General features: G+C 40.7%; 1 protein-coding gene across 1 annotated transcript in view; it reads left to right on the forward strand.

Moving 5' to 3' along the window:
* The first annotated feature begins 9,009 nt into the window (after nt 1-9,009).
* stxbp6 (syntaxin binding protein 6 (amisyn)) overlaps nt 9,010-13,177 on the forward strand; it is a 147,830-nt gene continuing 143,662 nt past the window's right edge. Inside the window, exon 1 of the mRNA XM_057858641.1 lies at nt 9,010-9,311. The gene's annotated coding sequence lies outside the window, so the exon portion shown is untranslated. The remainder of the gene's footprint in view (nt 9,312-13,177) is intronic.

Below are 13,177 nucleotides of genomic sequence, written 5' to 3' on the forward strand. Positions count from 1 at the left end.
GTCCTCCCATTGATGCAGAAACAAAAGCAGCCGGCAGCTAAAGACTACCATAAATACAGATACCTCCCTTGAAAGTGTTGAGATAGCCCTCGTGAATTCGCAAATATGTCATGAAACCTTCCACGGTGGACGAGCTGGTTACTGTTCACCCGACAATTGGGAGGGCAAGCAACCATGTAGGAGTTATTGGCGGTTTGAGCCAAGCACTGGATGATTAAATCGTAAAATATTATGTTAGGCACCATTATAGGCTCGCCGCCGCGGAACGGAATTGCTTTATGGCCACTGAACATTGTCACACAACTCTGTGTCATGTGCAATTTGTTTCACATGTACAGTACAATATATGCCACGGAAAATACATCCTGTAGCAGAAAGAGTACTACGAGGGGTGCAGGGTCATCCTTCATAAGGTAGCTAGCTCCATGGCAGTATCCAAAGGGGTCTACGAGGGGCATCCAATTATTTTCTGCGCTTGGTTTATGAGCCTCAGGAGCGTTGTCCATTCTCCTAAACGATACTATTATGAGTTGAAAAAGCTTTTCTGGTAGCTGCGGTGACCAAAGCACCCTCAGCTTTCATTTTTATGATGACCTTGAGGAGTGTTCTTTGTGCTTGAAGTTTTTCAAGAAAGTTCCAATACTGTGGGATCAGTCATGTACTTTTAAAAGACATCTTTGAGGATACTGCGGTGCAAATAAGTATTTAGTCAACCACTAATTGTGCAAGTTCTCCCACTTGAAAATATTAGAGAGGCCTGTAATTGTCAACATGGGTAAATCTCAACCATGAGAGACAGAATGTGGAAAAAAACGGAAAATCACATTGTTTGATTTTTAAAGAATTTGGTGGAAAATGGTGGAAAATAAGTATTTGGTCAATACCAAAAGTTCATCTCAATACTTTGTTATGTACCCTTTGCTGGCAATAACGGAGGCCAAACGTTTTCTGTAGCTCTTCACAAGCTTTTCACACACTGTTCCTGGTATTTTGGCCTATTCCTCCATGCAGATCTCGTCTAGAGCAGTGATGTTTTGGGGCTGTCGTTGGGCAACACGAACTTTAAACTCCCTCCTCACCCCGTGGCGTCAAAATGATAACAAGAACGGGGAGCAAAAATCCCAGAACCACACGGGGGGACCTGGTGAATGACCTACAGAGAGCTGGGACCACAGTAACAAAGGCTACTATCAGTAACACAATGCGCCGCCAGGGACTCAAATCCTGCACTGCCAGACGTGTCCCCCTGCTGAAGAAAGTACACGTCCAGGCCCGTCTGCGGTTCGCTAGAGAGCATTTGGATGATCCAGAAGAGGACTGGGAGAATGTGTCAGATGAAACCAAAATAGAACTTTTTGGTAGAAACACAGGTTCTCTTGTTTGGAGGAAAAAGAATACTGAATAGCACCATACCCAGTGTGAAGCATGGGGGTGGAAACATCATGCTTTGGGGCTGTTTTTCTGCAAAGGGACCAGGACGACTGATCTGTGTAAAAGAAAGAATGAATGGGGCCATGTATCGAGAGATTTTGAGTGAAAATCTCCTTCCATCAGCAAGAAGATGAGACGTGGCTGGGTCTTTCAGCATGACAATGATCCCAACACACTGCCAGGGCAACAAAGGAGTGGCTTCGTAAGAAGCATTTCAAGATCCTGGAGTGGCCTAGCCAATCTCCAGGTCTCAACCCCATAGAAAATTTGCGGAGGGAGTTGAAAGTCCGTGTTGCCCAATGACAGCCCCAAAACATCACTGTTGTAGAGGAGATCTGCATGGAGGAATGGGCCAAAATACCAGCAACAGTGTGTGAAAAGCTTGTGAAGAGTTACAGAAAATGTTTGGCCTCCGTTATTGCCAACAAAGGGTACATAACAAAGTATTGAGATGAACTTTTGGTATTGACCAAATACTTATTTTCTACCATGATTTGCAAGTAAATTCTTTAAAAATCAAACAATGTGATTTTCTGTTTTTTTTTCCACATTCTGTCTCTCATGGTTGAGGTTTAACCATGTTGACAATTACAGGCCTGTCTAATATTTTCAAGTGGGAGAACTTGCACAATTAGTGGTTGACTAAATACTTATTTGCCCCACTGTACATCTTTAAATACATGGGATGTTACGTACAGTTCTTCTCACCTCCATCTTTTGCATGCTAATGATTGAATAACTGACTGAAACAATTGATCTTCTGTAAAATGTTAATTTCACGTACAATGCAGCCCTCATCACCAAACCATTGTACCACCTTTAAAGTGCGTATGACAGGATAAAAGAAGTGTTAAATGGGATTATTATGTGAATTAAAATCGTATTTTGAGACGATTCGACGATATACAACAATTTGGCAAAGCGCAGATGATGAGAAATTAAATTAGAAATTAAACTGCCGTTTAGCCCCGCCTGCCATTATAGCGGTCTAGCGTCCCCATATGGAGGATGACATCGGCAGAGTCATGATTTCAGCTGATTTAGAATTCTGCCCATTGAGGGGGAATTATTCAGAACGAGGAAAATGCGACGTAGAGAGTAGCAAAATGTCATTGTTTTAATCTCTCATTTAGATTTAACATTTATATTTATGATTTAGATTTGAGTTTTCTATTTAAGATTTACATTTAGGATATATAGTTAAAATTTAGATTCATGATATACACTCACCGGTCAATTTATTAGGTACACCATGCTAGTAACGGGTTGGACCCCCTTTTGCCTTCAGAACTGCCTCAGTTCTTCGTGGCATAGATTCAACAAGGTGCTGGAAGCATTCCTCAGAGAGTTTGGTCCATATTGACATGATGGCATCACACAGTTGGTGCTGATTTGTCGGCTGCACATCCATGATGCGAATCTCCCGTTCCACCACATCCCAAAGATGCTCTATTGGATTGAGATCTGGTGACTGTGGAGGCCATTTGAGTACAGTGAACTCATTGTCATGTTCAAGAAACCAGTCTGAGATGATTCCAGCTTTATGACATGGTGCATTATCCTGCTGAAAGTAGCCATCAGAAGTTGGGTTTATTGTGGTCATAAAGGTATGAACATGGTCAGCAACAATACTCAGGTAGGCTGTGGCGTTCCAACGATGCTCAATTGGTACCAAGGGGCCCAAAGAGTAGCAAGAAAATATTCCCCACACCATTACACCACCACCACCAGCCTGAACTGTTGATACAGGGCAGGATGAATCCATGGTTTCATGTTGTTTACACCAAATTCGGACCCTACCATCCGATTGTCGCAGCAGAAATCGAGACTCATCAGACCAGGCAACGTTTTTCCAATCTTCTATTGACCAATTTCGATGAGCTTGTGCAAATTGAAGCCTCAGTTTCCTGTTCTTAGCTGAAAGGAGTGGCACCCGGCGTGGTCTTCTGCTGCTGTAGCCCATCTGCCTCAAAGTTCGACGTACTGTGCGTTCAGAGATGCTCTTCTGCCTACCTTGGTTGTAACGGGTGGTTATTTGAGTCACTGTTGCCTTTCTATCAGCTCGAACCAGTCTGGCCATTCTCCACTGACCTCTGGCATCAACAAGGCATTTCCGCCCACAGAACTGCCGCTCACTGGATATTTTTTCTTTTTCGGGCCATCCTCTGTAAACCCTAGAGATGGTCGTGCGTGAAAATCCCAGTAGATCAGCATTTTCTGAAATACTCATACCAGCCCTTCTGGCACCAACAACCATGCCACGTTCAGTCACTCAAATCACCTTTCTTCCCCATATAGACCCCTCACATGACGTCACAACCACGCCTCCGCGCCATATTGTCCGTCAGCTCGACGTGTTTACGCATTACCGCTACGTAAATTCCTCCTATTATGGCGTGTTTTTCTGCTCGTTAACATTAATAATCAAAATGGCGAAGGCGTGTGTGGCGGTTGGTTGCAGTAACAGAGAAGATAGACGGAGAGACTTGAAGTTTTACCGTATTCCGAGAGACCCGGAGAGGAGAGCGAGATGGACTGCTGCAATTCGACGAGAAAACTGGGCACCAAACGATCACCACAGATTATGTGGTAGTCATTTTATATCTGGTAGGATGCATTTAGGATATATTTAGAGGGTTTTGGGCTGATAACCACAATTAAGATCATTGCGAGGCTAATCGCCGAAAACATACAGTTTCAAATTCAAGATGCTTATTTCTTCCACCATCATTATTTTTTGAATAATATTTAGCTGGTAACAAGTGAAAGAAGCTGGCCTCGTCTACGGATCATCAGTTAAACAAGGGTGTCCAAACTTTTTGCAATGGGGGCCAGATTTGGTGTGGTAAAAATGTGGGGGGCTACCTTGGCTGATTTACGTAGAACAATATATTTAAACAAATTTTAGCAAGCCCTTCTGTGTGTCACATTTGCTTTATTATTATTACTATTTTTTTAATTCATAATTTCAACAATCTTCCCTTTGTGGCGTTCTCTTTCGAAACTCGGGCTCTTGCGAAATACTGCTGCTGTGAAATTAAACTAGCTTCAAGTTGCTATAATTTCTCGCTGCGTATCTTCCCTTTAATGTTGTCGTATATGTCAGCGTGTCTTGTTTGGTAATATCGCGTCACATCGAACTCTTTGAAAACAGCGACTGTCTCTTTGCAAATGAGGCAGACACAGTTGTTGCGCATTTTATTGAAGAAATAGTCCAATATCCACCTATCCTTGAAGCGTCTGCCATCGCAGTCAACTTTTTTTTTTTTTTTTATTGTCGCCATTTTAGAAAATTGGAAGTAAAGGGTCACACAGGGTAATGCTGCTTAGAGTGCTGCTCTTAAAGTTTTTCAAAGTTTCGTGAGAATAGGCTGAGTTTCTGTGGACAAGATAGTTGTAGATATCAAGGTAGCTGATGTCAGGCAGAGACGACGAAGACAGCGGGTCGAAAAATATCGATTTAGGCATCAAATATGGATCTGCCGAATGGATCGACCGAAGCTTTTCCACATAACGCCTTTTACGCAACGCATCCAATGAGTTTACAGCGTCAGAAAGCACCGGGCTTGCATGAATTGCACGATAAATTGAGACCATTGAGAATACGGACACACAATGACGGACAATATGGCGGCACAATACAGCGACACGTCATTGTGTGACGTTGGTGAGTGGGGTCTATAGACCCTACTCACATGACGTCACAGCCACGCCCCCGCGCCATGTTGTCCGTCTACTCGTCATGTTAATGCATTAGCGCTTCGTAAATTCCTCCTATTATGGCGTGTTTTTCTGCTCGTTAACATTAATAATCAAAATGGTGAAGTCGTGTGTGGGGGTCGGTTGCAAAAAGACAGAAGATAGACGGAGAGACTTGAAGTTTTACTGTATTCCGAGAGACCCGGAGAGGAGAGCGAGATGGACTGCTGCAATTCGACGAGAAAACTGGGCTCCAAACGACTACCACAGATTATGTAGTAGTCATTTTATATCTGGTAAGATGCATTTAATATATATTTAGAGGGTTATGGGCTGACAACCACAATTAAGATCATTGCTAGGCTAATCGCCGACAACATACACTCAGACGTTGTGAATGAACTACCTGAAAATATATAATTATAAGGGGATAATAAGACAGTTGTCATACAATTAATTTACAATTTCACTATTGAGGTCAAAAGCCAAAAAATAAATTCAACTAGGGACAATCTGGAGTAGTGCTATCGCACTTCATATTTGTTACATATTATATATGTATGTAGTGAGAGTGGTATCGCTAAACCATATAAACATTAAAAGCCCTAGCTCCATTGACAAATGACATGAAATACATTAGACTTGACAGTGGATGTTAGCAAGAACAAACGATTTTGAATTGAAAATTTCGTAACTCACCTTCCCGAGCATAAGATAGATTCCTGCCGAATTTTCGTGGACGAGGACCTGTTTCACCCAACCAGCAACAAAGTTTTTATAAGCCTCCAAGCTCTTAAAGTTTTTCAAACTTTCGTGAGATTAGGCTGATTTTGTGTGGACAAGATAGTTGTAAATATCAGGGTAGCAGATGTCAGGCAAAGACGGCGAAGACAGCGGGTCAAAAAACATCGATTTAGGCATCAAATATGGATCTGGCGAATGGATAAACTGAAGCTTTTCCACATAACGCCTTTTATGCAACGCATCCAACGAGTTTACAGCGTCAGATAACACCGGTGTCACCGGGGCTTCCATGAATTGCTCTATAACTTGCACGACTAATAGGGAATGGGACGTACTACGTCATTGTTTGGACGCGCCTCCATGCTGGCAATATGATTCACTTCCGGGTCGGCAGACTCAATGCGGATTGTAACGTGTGGTCGTGCTAAGCTAACTCTTTCGGTGTTTTAGAAAGAAATTATGGGTGTGTATTGTTATGGTGTTATGGTGTTATACTTATATAGCGCTTTTCCACCTTTCAAGGTTGTGTTACCGGGTGCAACAGCTTCTCCTACGACTAAAAAAAGGGCGAGGAAAACTGGACTCCCTTTTCACCGTTTTCCTGCATGGAGGACCAAATATCAGATCGCGAAGGCACGACTGATGGCTGGATTGCAGCGGTTCGTCGGAAAAGCATTTCTTATGATCATATTTCTGCTGGAATGAGAGTATTCCCCTCATCTCTACTCTTGTAAGTTGAACGATTTATCCGTTTTGGTTTCAATACGGTTTTTTGTGTGTGTTTTTTTTTTTTTTTACTGTTGTGTAAATCTGCCTCGGTAGCAATGCTAACCTACTCCTCCTCCCCTACCTGTTGTGTTACTAGGAAAACCTGCATATGAAATGCTGACAACACATCCCGATTGGTCACCATATCTCTTCTTGGGTTATTCTGAGGTCAAGCGCACCACATCGGAGCGTTATGAGAGGTTGGAAAGGCGAAGAGTGCACGCTGAAACTTCAGTTTGCTCTGCTCTTACAAACACGATCCCAAGTGTTGTTGTGAAAAGTCAATAAAATATGAATACCAAAACATGACTTGAACAACTTCTTGACAAACTGTAACTGCTTGTTGTTTACTTCAGGTCTTCATAATAAACAGGTGTAATAATTACAAAGTCAGGTGACTTAATTTTGTTATTCTATTTGGAATATGCATTGACAATTTTTGGACAGTGTTGTAGACAAGAACTGGGACTGAGTTGCGATAGATTTATTTCAAGTAATGCAATTTCTCCAATACGATATTTGAATTGACAGTTTAAAATCTTTAAATTAGTGCAAACAAGGCCCACCCTCTGACGGTGGCAGCAAATATTATATAATTATAAGTAATACACAAATACAAGATCACAATAAACGTGTCTTTGTCAAAGCAGTTTAAAACACTATTTACTGGCCTTGGGTAAATTGCCAGACAGGATAAATATGTGCTTTAAAGTTCTTGCATTTCCATTTTAAGTATTGCAAGTACTAGTCTCCAACACAGTATTTGAACTGACAGTTTAAAATCCTTTTAGTACAAAATGGCCCACACTCTGGCAGGGGGCAGCAAATATTATAATACATAATACATTATAAAAAGCTATATACTATATAAATACAAGATCACAACAAAACCTGTATTTTTTCAAAGCAGTTAAAAAACATCCAGTGGCCTTAGGTAAATAAAGGTGTAAAAATATGTACTTTACAGTTCTTGCATTTCTATTTTAGGTATTGCAACTTTTCCAACACTATTTGAATTGACAGTCTAAAGTCTCCATAAGTGCAAATAAGAATATCATAATTTAAAAATAATAATAGAATATATAAATTCAACATAACAATGAAACGTGTCTTTGTCAAAGTGGTTTAAAAAAAAATAATAATAATAATAATACGTCACTGGCCATAGTTAAATAGCCAGGCAGAATAAATATGTGCATTACAGTTCTTGCATTTTCACAAGTTAAAAGCCCGCAGTTCATCGACGAGAAGGGCAGACCCAGATGGCGTCTGCAGCAGGGGCTTGTTTGAGTCCGACACAGGACAAATGGAACCACTCCATTGAACAAATTTTCTTTGTCAAATGATCCAAGAAGAGAGATGGTGACAAATCGGGATGTGTTGTCAGCAGGTTTACCTAGGAATACAACAGGTAGGTGAGTCGTAGTAGGCGAGCATTGCTACCGAGGCAGATTTACACAACGGTGTAAAAAAAGAAAAATGTATTGAAACCAAAAGTGGATAAATCGTTCAACTTACAAGAGTAGAGATGACAGGAACACACTCTCATTCCAGCAGAAATATGATCATAAGAAATGCTTTTCCGACGAACCGCTGCAATCCAGCCATCCGTCGTACCTTCGTGATCTGATATTTGGTCCTCCATGCAGGAAAACGGTGAAGAGTGAGTCCATTTTTCCTAACCCCTTTTTTTGTCGTAGGAGATGCTGTTGCACCCGGTAACGCAACAATAAGCACCCATATTTTCTTTCTAAAACACCGAAAGAGTTAGCTTAGCACTACCACACGTTACAATCCGCATTGACTCTGCCGAACCGGAAGTAAATCATATTGCCAGCATGGAGGCGCGTCCAAACAGTGACGTAGTACGTCCCATTCCCTATTGAGAACAATGAGAATAGGTCTAAAAAATACGGACAATATGGCGGCCGATGACAGCGACACGTCATTTTGTGACGTAGGTGAGTAGGGTCTATAGATGCTCGGTTTGAACTGCAGGAGATTGTCTTAAACCAAATGCCTAAAAAATGCACTGAGTTGCCGCCATGTGATTGGCTGAGTAGAAATTAAGTGTTAACGAGCAGTTGGACAGGTGTAACTAATAAATTAAATATTTAGGTCTGGATTAAAACATTTAAGGCTAGTACTTATTATTTGAAAATAAATATTTAATTTGCTAAATAATGTTGTAAATGTGCAAAAAAAAAAAAAAATCTAAAATTTTCATTTTAAACACTGTGCTGCGTTAAATGTGAGAAAATGTTGTAACTTTCAGCATGTGCTGCTTTACAAACGGCGCCCCATATCCACCCCCCCTTTTTTTTTTTTTACTGCTTCTGTTTGTTTGTTTTACAGCTGTATCGGTAAAGGAACCCCCTCCAAAACATGGCTGCCTACGTTTAATGACAGCGTGTGTGTAAATGTGTGTGTGAACCTGCTCCTGCCTCCTCATCCAAGCAAGCAGACGCTCACTCACACATTCACTCACTTACACAGCCGCAGTCAGGCAGACAAGAGGGCTCGTCTCTCGACTTTCTCGAGTCAAAAAAAGTCGCTTTTCTCAACCAACCCACTGTGGAGGGAAGAAGAAAAAAGCGGACATGTTTGACACGACACACTAGCTTTTTGGATTTTTAAGGGCAGCACGTGGAACGTTTTAAGCACCGCCGGTGAGTAAATGACGTCAGTGAATTTCTACGTGTTGTCTTGTGTGGAAGTGCGGGGAATACTTTTCAACAAGTGTTTTTCGCGTTCATATTTCAAGTTGCGTTTAGTTACCAGAATAAGTGTGCAGGTGAACAGCCGTTATTTCCGAACAAAAGTGATTCCTTCCCACGATAAACTACTAATTGAGCATGATTTTGTTAACGGACTAATGTTAATCTGTTTAGTTTGGAAGTTCTGAAGTCTAATTGGCAAATTATGTGACGTAAGATTCAGCGTGGGTGGTAAAGTGTCCCCGTTTTGCTTCATTCTCAATTGAGTTAAATGGGGTTTCCCATATAAAATTGAAATTGCTGTCATTGGATTTCAGTTAACTAAATCAACTTCAGCTTCTTTTGAAGCAACAGTTTTTGATTCTGTAGACAACCAAGTATTTTTCATTTATTTATTTTTCAAATATAAGAATGAATCAGGTGGGTAGTAGGGTTGTTCAGATCATGTTTTTTTTGCTCCCGATCCGATCCCGATCGTTTTAGTTTGAGTATCTGCCGATCCCGATATTTCCCGATCCGATTGCTTTTTTTTTTTTTTTTGCTCCCCGATTCAATTCCAATCATTCCTGATAATTTTTCCCGATCATACACATTTTGGCAATGCATTAAGAAAAAAATGAATAAAACTCAGACGAATATATACATTCAACATACAGTACATAAGTACTGTATTTGTTTATTATGACAATGAATCCTCAAGATGGGATTTACATTATTAACATTTTCTGTGAGAGGGATCCACAGATAGAAAGACTTGTGACTTTGTATATTGTGACTAAATATTGCCATATAGTGTATTTGTTAAGCTTTCAGTAAATGATACTGTAGCCATACCCAAAAGCATGATTGGAAGTGGAACCATCACTGTGCGTAGTGCTACCAATTGATATATCTTCTCTGCGTTGGGAAATAACAAGGTGATAAGAAAAAGATCAATTGCCACCTTGCTTCCCCACATTGCTTCCCATGATATTTCTAATCGCAGGGAGAGGGATTGTAAGGCTTTAGCCAATTAAAAGAAGGCTCCAAAGGCTGCCAAAATTCACTCTACTCAATTTACACTGCCTTTTATCTCTCTATATAGGTAAAACGGCGCCATTACAGATTGAGCGCGACAATGCGTGAGTGGGTTGTGCAGCGCATGCATTAATTGCGTTAAATATTATAACGTGATACAATTTTTAAAAAATTAATTACCGCCATTATTGGGATAAATTTGATAACCCTACCCTAAGCCTAAACTAAAGACTCTGGATGAGTGTAACATATTATGTCTGTAACGTTAAATACAATTAGAAAACGACTTAATTAAAAAATATATCTATATTAAAAAAAGGCATGGCCGATATTTTTTTGCTGATTCCGATACTTTGAAAATGACGTGATCGGACCCGATCGATCGGGACTTCTCTAGTGGGTAGTAACCTTTAACATGTACTCCGTTACATTTACTTGCGTACGTTTTTGAGACAAATATACTCGAAATGAAATTTTTAATTGAGTTGATCACAGCTTAAAAATTAATTCATCGTAATTAATTGCAATTCAAACCATCTCTAAAATATGCCGTATTTTTCTGTAAATTATTGTTGGAATGGAAAGATAAGAAACAAGATTGATATATACATTCAACATTAGGGGTGTGACAAAATATCAAAATGGTGATATATTGTGATACTTTGTATCCCAAATGGTTATCGATATGTTTTAAAAAAGTGTCAATTAAAAAAAAAAAAAAAGGCTGCCATTAACGGTGCTCGACGCCCAATCCAGTTACACTGGGAACGTTCGTTCATTCAAAACCAGAGCATTCACAGTCATTCGGTCCGATTTTCGGGGCATTTACAGGTCCTTTCCTGTTAAGTTTGAGTCACTGCCTATTCATTTGGGTGATTCCCAGGTCACTTCCTGTTCTGTAACGCAAAATAAACCGCAAGTGACCCATAAAATACCCCAAAATCAACAGGAAGTACCGTAATTTCCGGACTACAAGCCGCTACTTTTTTCCCTCATTTTGGGTCCTGCGGCGTGTGCAATGATGCGGCCAATTTGTGTATTTTTCTGACGGCCGCCAGGGGCGCTCGAGCATGGAATTTGGGAGTGAGACACGTGGAATATATGTGTCAAGGAAGACGCTGGTTTGCACTACCACCGGTAGTTTAACTTTGTACGTTGTGCATGAATAGAGGTGGCGGTGGCGGACCCTCGTCTTTGTGCATGAGTAGAATTGGCAGACCTGCATCATGGAAATTGCTTGAAGAAATTAAATTGGCCATCCGAGTTGTATGGGACACTTTGATGACGAGCGGCGAGAGATTGTTTGCCAAGACTCGCCGCATGCGAAGAGCAGTTTTTGCACAGGTTTGCCGGGGGAGCCTGGCAGCATGAAGCGCTGTGAAAGAGTCCGCCATCACCAATGGGTTTTGAGGGGTCAGCCTGCTGCGTTACGAGGCGAGGAGGACTGCACAGGCTGGGAGTGAATATGCCTCATTATGCGAGACATTGAAGGCGACGGCGAAGGAGAGACTGAGTAGGTGCGTTGCAAAGTGCATCTGAGCGTCTTCATCTCCGACACTTAGGGTGAAGACTTCCATGGTTTGAATGCACATGAGGAAGATGAAGATTGCTAACAAAGACTTTTATGTTTTTATTAGCCAGCACAATTAGTGCTGCACCGCCATGCTGATGCTATGTAACTTCCGTGCCGCTGCTATATAACTGCCGTGTTTGCCGGCGCTGTTTGGAACGAAAAGTTAAGGTGTTATTAAAAGTTTGAAACCTGTATTTCTTTGTCAATGTCTCTTGTTACTAAGTAGGCACACACGGCTTATAGGCAGGAGAGGCTTACCTGTATGTATGTACGAAATGGTTTTTCCTTTAAAAATGTACTGGGTGAGGCTTGTAATCAGGGGCGCCCATTAGTCCAGAAATTACGATAACTGAATATCAACAGGTAAATGAAAGTGATACAGACCCCTCCTCAAGATATAAAAGAGGTGTCATTCAACGAGTTGTCAGTCGACATATCATCACCAATGTTATTAAAAATCTTTTTTAAAGGTTCAGAAGTTACCCAGTGTTGCTTTAACTCTTTATAGGCCTACTTTTGGTAATTTAAAAATCTTAGCCTCCTAAAGATCTGACGTCCAGATCGGTTGTGAATGCTCGTCTTTCAGTGCCATTGACGGCGGCAGTCGTCCAATCCATTTGGATTGGGATAGGTGGAATGACTATAGTTCAAATGGATTGTGCGTCGAGTGCCGTCAGTTCCAGCCAATGAGCCCTAATTTAAGAGATTCATTGTTAAATGAATGGGGTTTCCCCATGTACTGTATTCACAATGCTGTCAAATCTGGCTTCAATCCAGAAAATTTTCAACACCGTCTCTCTCTCTCTCTCTCTCTCTCTCTCTCTCTCATCTTTTATGTATAGCAAATTCCATGTGTTGACCACATATATTAGGATTTGCACTTGCAAGCATTGAACCTGTTTAACATTAAAAATAGCACAGCTGTTTTTTGAGCCGATCCAAGCGGAAAATTCACTTTAACACAACACTAGATAATAGATAAACTGGATAATCTTTTAGAGACGTCTGACTGTTGGAACTTTGTTGATTTTAAAGGCTTTAATTCACGATGGTAATACATTTAACACCACCAGAATATGAATTAAATTCTCATTTCTACTATAACGGCACACTAAAAACTACAGTACTTTAAATAATGTCACTAAGCTTTTTTTTTTTTTTTTTTTTTTTCCCCCCCATGTTCGAGGACAATTTTCATTTTTTTTCTTTCAAACGGGCTCTTCCAAAT

This window comes from Corythoichthys intestinalis, chromosome 15 (assembly GCF_030265065.1).
Source record: "Corythoichthys intestinalis isolate RoL2023-P3 chromosome 15, ASM3026506v1, whole genome shotgun sequence".
Taxonomy (NCBI): domain Eukaryota; kingdom Metazoa; phylum Chordata; class Actinopteri; order Syngnathiformes; family Syngnathidae; genus Corythoichthys; species Corythoichthys intestinalis.